Raw genomic sequence first — 7401 nt, forward strand, 5'->3', positions numbered from 1 at the left:
TTTAATAAATTGATATAATGAAATTTGTTTAAATTAAAATAGGTTGTTCAAAGTAAAATAGTAAAGCTCTTCTTTAATATGACAAGATTAAAAAAAAAAGATGGAGTATGATATTTTGACAACAAATTATTCTTACAAAATATACTCCCCATTTTATCATCAAATAAAAAGAGCGATACATATACATAAAGCACCCTAAAAATATATAAGAGTGATGCATTTAAGAGTGAATAATACATAAAAGAGTGGGAAAAAAAAACTAAGGGTGCATAATGGTCAATCTAGCTAAGATCAGTCCTAAGTTATTCTGAATGGACTCATGATTTTTGGTTGTTTATTCCATGAACGCCTCACATTTAGCTTCTAATCGGTCAAAGTCTTCCTTCTTAACAAACTGAGGTGGGTCAAATGCAGGTGCAAAAGGATTGGTAGAAGGACCTTTAGATGCAGTCACTATAGATCTTGAGGAAATAGTAGCGCGGACATCCAATGAACGTAACTCAGCATGTGGAATGATTAAAGGAAACTACAATGGTGCCAAGGTACAAACCCCTGGTGATTTCGGATGAAATATCCCATGGGAAAGTTATCTCTACTAGATGGATCTTTTGAAGTAACAGTAAATTGCTTTTTTGTTTGTTTGAGGGTGTAGAGGTGATAAAAGCAGGGGTTTTGTGTTGAGAAAGGAGTTCAGATGGTGTTGCAGTAGTTTCAATTTCAAGTATTTCAATAGCACTACCAGTACCAAGATCACTATGAAAATGAATAAGCTCCACACATGAATTTAACTTATGTCTCTTCCTCAAGCTGAGGCTAGCTTCATCTGCATTGGTGTTTTCATGATCATCTTCTTCCTTTAACACATAATATATCTTGAATGCTCTTTTCCTCTTCTTCTCAAACTTTGGATATGCTCTTGGCAGAGGGAAGCAGTCTGGAGGCATCTTTTGACTAGAGTGGTACATCCACATATATTCTTGAATTACTTATTTGTTGCATTCCTCAAAGATTGGAGTGAACGAATCTCTAATATAGAAAAAAAGTATCTTGAGATCCACTAGATTGTTGTATGAGCCGTTTAAATTCATTGCTTGGTTTTATGCAGCCTTTGGTGGCAAAAAGTCGCATTTTGATGACATTCTTAATGTTGAACACTGGTGTAGAGGATGATACCAAGTTTTCTTCCAGAATTGCTCCTCCTACTTCCTTTAGGTCCTTAATGAGAAGGGTTATCATTAGCATAGTTGTGATGAGTCTTAAGTAAGGACCTCATATGCTCAATAACCAAATGTGTCAAATTCATCCTAATATTATTGGAGATGCTCCTCATCAATCATTTGTGCTATTTTCTTATCTGATCAACAGAGACACCTTTTAAAGTTTTCTTTAAAACTCACCACAATGATCACTAAGAATAGTTATAATACAAAAACCTTTTTCATTTTGTACTTATTTCTAGAAGGTAGTGAATACTTTATGTGACTCATCCTTGTGTCTAAGGAATTTTACCCTTGTCAACCTGGAATAGTCTTAAACAATAACAAGTCCCTACTTTTTAGCACGGATAGTAGCAATTTGTAATGGACCAAATAAATCAAGGTGTGAAAGTTGAAGTGGTCTAGAAATGGAAACTACATTCTTTGGAACAAAGGATGATATAATTTGTTTCCCTTTCTGACATGCCTCAAGGAGAAATCTGACTCAAACTTTAAATTTGGAAAACCTTTGATTAGGTTGAGTCTTTTCAAGTTTGAGATTAATCTCAATTTGGCATGTCCCATTCTCGTATGCCATATTATTTTTTCTTTATTCACTGACATGAGACACTTCATTTTTTGTTTTTCCAAATTTGATAACTTTATATTGTAAATTTTGTTTTTCCTCTGACAAGAAAAAAATGTAGATTCATCTGTTTGACTAATTTCCTTACAAGACTTTTGATTTAAGAAAATATTATAACCATTGTCACTTAATTGAGTTATGATCAATAGGTTATTCATTATTCCTTTTACTAGTAGAACATTTTTAATAGAGGGGAGAAAACGATTACCTATTGTGCCACAACCTATGATATTACCCTTTTGATTTCCTCTAAATCCCACAAATCCTCCACTGTCCAAATGTCGTGACTAGTCTTTTAACTTTGTTGCTAAGAATATCTGCAAGATTAATTATTTTGTTTTTAGGTACCCACATTTGATTGAGTCCCATTTTATTAGTTCTAAAAGGTGTTTTTCTTTCCAGGTTTATTTAAGAAGTATACGGACACAATTTCAGATAAATTAATCGTTGGAGTTTCCAATGGTTCCTCCATGCCAATACCTTTTTTATTGTTTCTGCTAACACCAAAGATCAAGTAATCTTGTTTGCTTTTATCTATGCCATTTACTAGAAAATCTTGAAAATATTTTTCATACTCGACAAAAGTACAAGTACTTATGAGGCTTTTGAGATGTTTTCCTTTAGAGTTATATTTTTGTTTTGTAAGTTTTTAGTCTTTTTCAACGGAGTCATATTTGTTTGTTATGATGGAATAAGTTTTTATAAGTTATTTTATTTTTGAGGAGACATCGCGATTCTTGTTCAGATAATCATTTAACATAATTATAAGAATCTTCTTCTTTGTATTGAAGTCTTTTCTTTGAGGGTTTTCCTTCTCAAGCTTAGCACACTTTGATTTCAATTGTCCTAGTTCTTTGCATTCATAACTAGCGATTTTCCTTTTTTCGGATTTTCTTAAGTTGCTCTAAAATTTATGGATCGTGTGAAATTAATTTTGGGAAATGATTTATCCCTATTGTTCCACATGTGTTGTATTTTCTTTCAAATGGATGATAGCTCTTCATAATATGAGTCTTCACTTTGGTCTTCTAATTCACTTTCCTCTGAGTCCTTCTTAGCTTTGATTGCCTTGCAGTTTTCTTTGCTTCCTTTGGATTTGAGAGCCAAAACTTTGATTTCCTTCTTGTTTAATCTTCCACAAAGTCAATATCATGGGATCTATGTCAACTCATCAACTCTTTTAGAGGCAATTTGTTAAGATCTTAAGCCTCTTGAGCTGCAGTTACTTCTGGTCTCCACTTGCTAGGTAGACTTCTCAGGATCTTCTTGACATGATCAGATGTAGTGTAGCTCTTTTGAAAAACCTTTAATTCAAAGACTAGAGTTTGGAATCTAGAAAACATTGTCTCAATGTCTTCATCTTCTTCCATTTGAAGTAATTTGTACTTCCTGACAAGCATATTTACTTTAACTTCCTACCGTTGGACTAAATGGCTCACTATTAACGTATTTGTGATAATCACAAAGAAACATAGATCCACAATGTAAAACTAGAAAAGATTCTGTGTAGTTACAAATTTAAAATCTTGAAAATCTCTCGTATTAGCTTTAAGTGTTGAGAAACCTAAAAAATCTTCTAAGAGCAATTTGTGTAAACACTTGTGTGTGATAATTCATTCCAAACTCATCTAAACACTTTTTAATTTGGCCCAATAGTGGATGCTCTCCCCAACAGCTTAATTGTACTATGTTGGAAGGTAATGCCTGTCGAACGATTCTTCCCATCCTTGGTCAGCCGTGTTAGCCTCTGAACTGCCGTCGATAGAAGTTCCATGAAATGGTAATCTTGATAAAACAGAAAAATCTTCAAAGGACATAGACATCCTTTTCCCTTTAACCTGAGCCTTGAAACCTTCTTCAGTCAGCTTGAACGTTGAGTAAAATTCCCTTATCAACCTTGGATAACTATCAAGAGTTGAAGAGAGAAAGCCCTCAAGACCGTGAAATCTCAGATGGTTCTGAAAAGTAAAACCGTCTGTATCAAAATATGCAAAATCCAGAGTCCGACCCTCATGGATTTTCCTTTTAAGAAAGTCTGATGGTATGGTAGGTTCTACATCTTTTTCCTTGGATGCAGGAGCTTTCTTAGGAGGGGGTGAAGAAACTGGTTTCTTCTTCTTTTTCTGAGAAATTTCCTTCATGGCATCAGCCATAAGTTTCTCAGTTGGTGGTTCCTTTCTCTTTTTGGGTTTCTCTTGAATAGCAGCAGGTGCCTTGCCTTTGTCCTTGGCAAGAATCTTATGTGTAGGAATGGGTACTCTTTTGGTTAAAGTAGGTGGTGGTGAAGGGGTTCCACTGGATGAAGATGATGGTGAGGGGGTGCGTGCTTGGGTTTGTTTAACTCGTGCCATAATCGTAAATTGAAGTAGTTTGAATGTAGATAGTAACAGAGAACAATTGCAGAGACAGAACAAAGATATGAAGCAGAGAAAATTGTGAAATCTGGAGAAATGCAGTGCAGAAATCGATTGATAACTGCTCCTATTTAAACCCTTAAATGTGTAAATCGATTCCCAAATCGATTAGGTTACCGTTACTGGGTAATGTCAATCGATTTAGTAATTATTACATCCAACGGCTAGTCACAACAGTCATATTGTAAATCGATTCCCAAGTCGATTTCCAGATTTACTTAATCGATGTCCAAATCGATTGTTTTAAAGTTGAAAGTTGAACTAGTCGATTTCCCAATCGACGCTCGGGCAAGTTTAAAAAAAAAAAAATTCTGAACTCTGAAGATTGGGGCCAAAGCAATCGATTCCCAAATCGATTTTGTAAACAATTTACCATGCTGGTAATCGATTCCCAAATCGATGTAACTGGAAAACACTGTAAGCACCAGAAGTGTCCTATGAAAAGATTCAAAGATCATACCTCACTAGGATCAATGATCCCTAGTTTCATCCTTATATGCAAGAAACTTTCTCTTGGTAAAGCTTTTGTGAAGATGTCATCCAGTTGCTCAGTTGTGTTAACATACTCAAGCTTAATGATTCCATTTTAAAAGTGATCCCTTATAAAATGATGTCTTACTTCAATGTGCTTGGTCCTAGAGTGCATCACTGGATTCTTAGTAATACTTATTGCACTTGTGTTATCACACATGATAGGTACTGTTCCCAAATCAACACCAAAGTCCAATAAATGTTGTTTCATCCACAGAATCTGAGCACAACAGCTCCCAGGTGCAATATATTCAGCTTCAGCAGTAGATAACGCAATGCTTGTTTGCTTCTTACTGAACCAAGACACTAGAGAATTTCCAAGCTGATGACAAGTTCCTGAGGTACTTTTCCTGTCGAGTTTACAACCGGCAATGTCTGAATCTGAGTAACCAATCAATGTACATGTTGATCCTTTTGGATACCACAATCCAAGACTTTTAGTTCCTACCAAGTATCTGAAAATTCTCTTAACTGCACTGAAGTGAGATTCCTTTGGATTTGATTGATACCTTGCACACATACAAACACTGAACATGATGTCTGGTCGGCTTGCTGTAAGATAGAGCAAAGATCCTATCATACCCCGAAACCTAGTAACATCTACAGGTTTACCTTTCTCATCTCTGTCTAAGTAATTTCCTTGACTCATGGGAGTATCAATGGGCTTAAGGTTTTCAAAACTAAATTTCTTTATCAAATCATTACAGTATTTAGTTTGACTAATGAAAATACCTTGCTTGCTTTGGTTAATTTGAAATCCCAAGAAATAAGATAGTTCACCCATCATTGACATTTCAAATTTACCTTTCATTAAATTTTCAAAATCTTTGCACAACTTATTGTTTGTAGATCCAAATATTATGTCATCAACATATACTTGGACAAGCAAGATATCATTTCCAGTAGTTTTTGTGAAAAGGGTCTTGTCAACATTTCCTCTTAAATTTTTTTGTTGAATAAGGAAATTGCTGAGCTTCTCATACCAAGCTCTTGGAGCTTGTCTCAACCCATAGAGGGCCTTTGATAGCTTATACATATGATTAGGAAAATCAGGATTTTCAAAACCAGGTGTTTGGCTAACAAAAACTTCCTCTTGAAGGTCACCATTGAGAAAGGCACTTTTCACATCCATTTGATAAAGATTAAAGTCCATTATACAAGCATAAGCCAATAAAATTCTTATGGCTTCTAACCTAGCTACAGGGGCATAGGTTTCATCAAAATCGATTCCCTCTTCTTGACTATAACCCTTGGATACTAATCTAGTTTTGTTTCTGGTTATAACTCCATTCTCATCTAACTTGTTCCTGAACACCCACCTTGTTCCTATGATGTGCTTACCCTCTGGTTTAGGTACTAAACTCCACACCTTGTTTCTCTCAAACTGGTTTAACTCCTCATTCATAGCAAGTATCCACTCACTATCTAACAGGGCTTCCTTAATGTTCTTAGGTTCAATCTGAGACACAAAGGCTGTAAAGTTACAGAACTCTCTAAGGTTTTTCCTAGTTGCAACACCTTTAGAGATATCCCCTATAATGTTATCTATGGGGTGGTTTCTGTTGAACTTCCATTCCTTAGGTAAATCACCAGTTCTTATAGGTTCTACACAGTCAGATATAGTTGGAGGGACAGCTACAGGTTGTTCTACTGGTTCAGACTCTACAACTTCATCCAAAAAGTCATCAACCACAAGAGGAGTTTTGTTCAAGTTTTCTGCAAATAATTCATCAAACTTTACATGAACTGACTCTTCTATGGTCTTTGTTCTTTTGTTGTAGATTCTAGAGGCCTTACTAGTTTGGGAATATCCTAAAAAGATACCTTCATCTGCCTTAGGGTCAAACTTTCCTAGGTGTTCTTTGCCATTGTTCAACACAAAGCACTTACAACCAAAGATTCTAAAGTAGGAAAGGTTTGGTTTTCTACCCTTGTAAAGCTCATAGGGGGTTTTTCTAAGCAGGGGCCTAATGAGAACTCTATTCACAACATGAGTGGCTGTACTAATTGCATCTGCCCAAAAGTACTTAGGTAGGTTGGAGTCCTTAAGCATGGTCCTAGCTAACTCTTCTAGGGATCTATTTTTCCTCTCCACTACCCCATTCTGCTGTGGTGTCCTAGGGGCAGAATATATGTGGTTGATTCCATGTTGTTCACAATAAGTTTGAAAAGAATCATTTTGGAATTCACCTCCATGATCACTTTTAATTGATACAATTTTCTGGTCATTCTCATTTTGAACCAAAGCAGCAAGTTGTGTTTTAGCCCTTCAACATACAAGACATTTTTGATTACTGCAGTTGACTCATTGCCTATGTCACCAATTCCAATAATCTTTCCTCTATTGTTGTCACCATATTTGACAAAAACTCCTTCCTTTAATGTCACGGACAGGAATTTGGATTTGTCTCATGTCATGTGCTTTGAGCATCCGCTATATAAATACCAAGAATGCTTAATGGATGTCAAGCACACCTGTAACACACAATCAAAATTTTATTTTAGGTCCCCAATTTAAATTGGGTCCTGGAAGGTTAGTGTCAAAAACATATTTCTTTGCTATCCAAACTTGCTTCCATCCTCTATTGGCTAATTTTTTAAATTTGCAATTTGA

This window comes from Cicer arietinum, chromosome 6 (genome assembly GCF_000331145.2).
Source record: "Cicer arietinum cultivar CDC Frontier isolate Library 1 chromosome 6, Cicar.CDCFrontier_v2.0, whole genome shotgun sequence".
Taxonomy (NCBI): Eukaryota; Viridiplantae; Streptophyta; class Magnoliopsida; order Fabales; family Fabaceae; genus Cicer; species Cicer arietinum.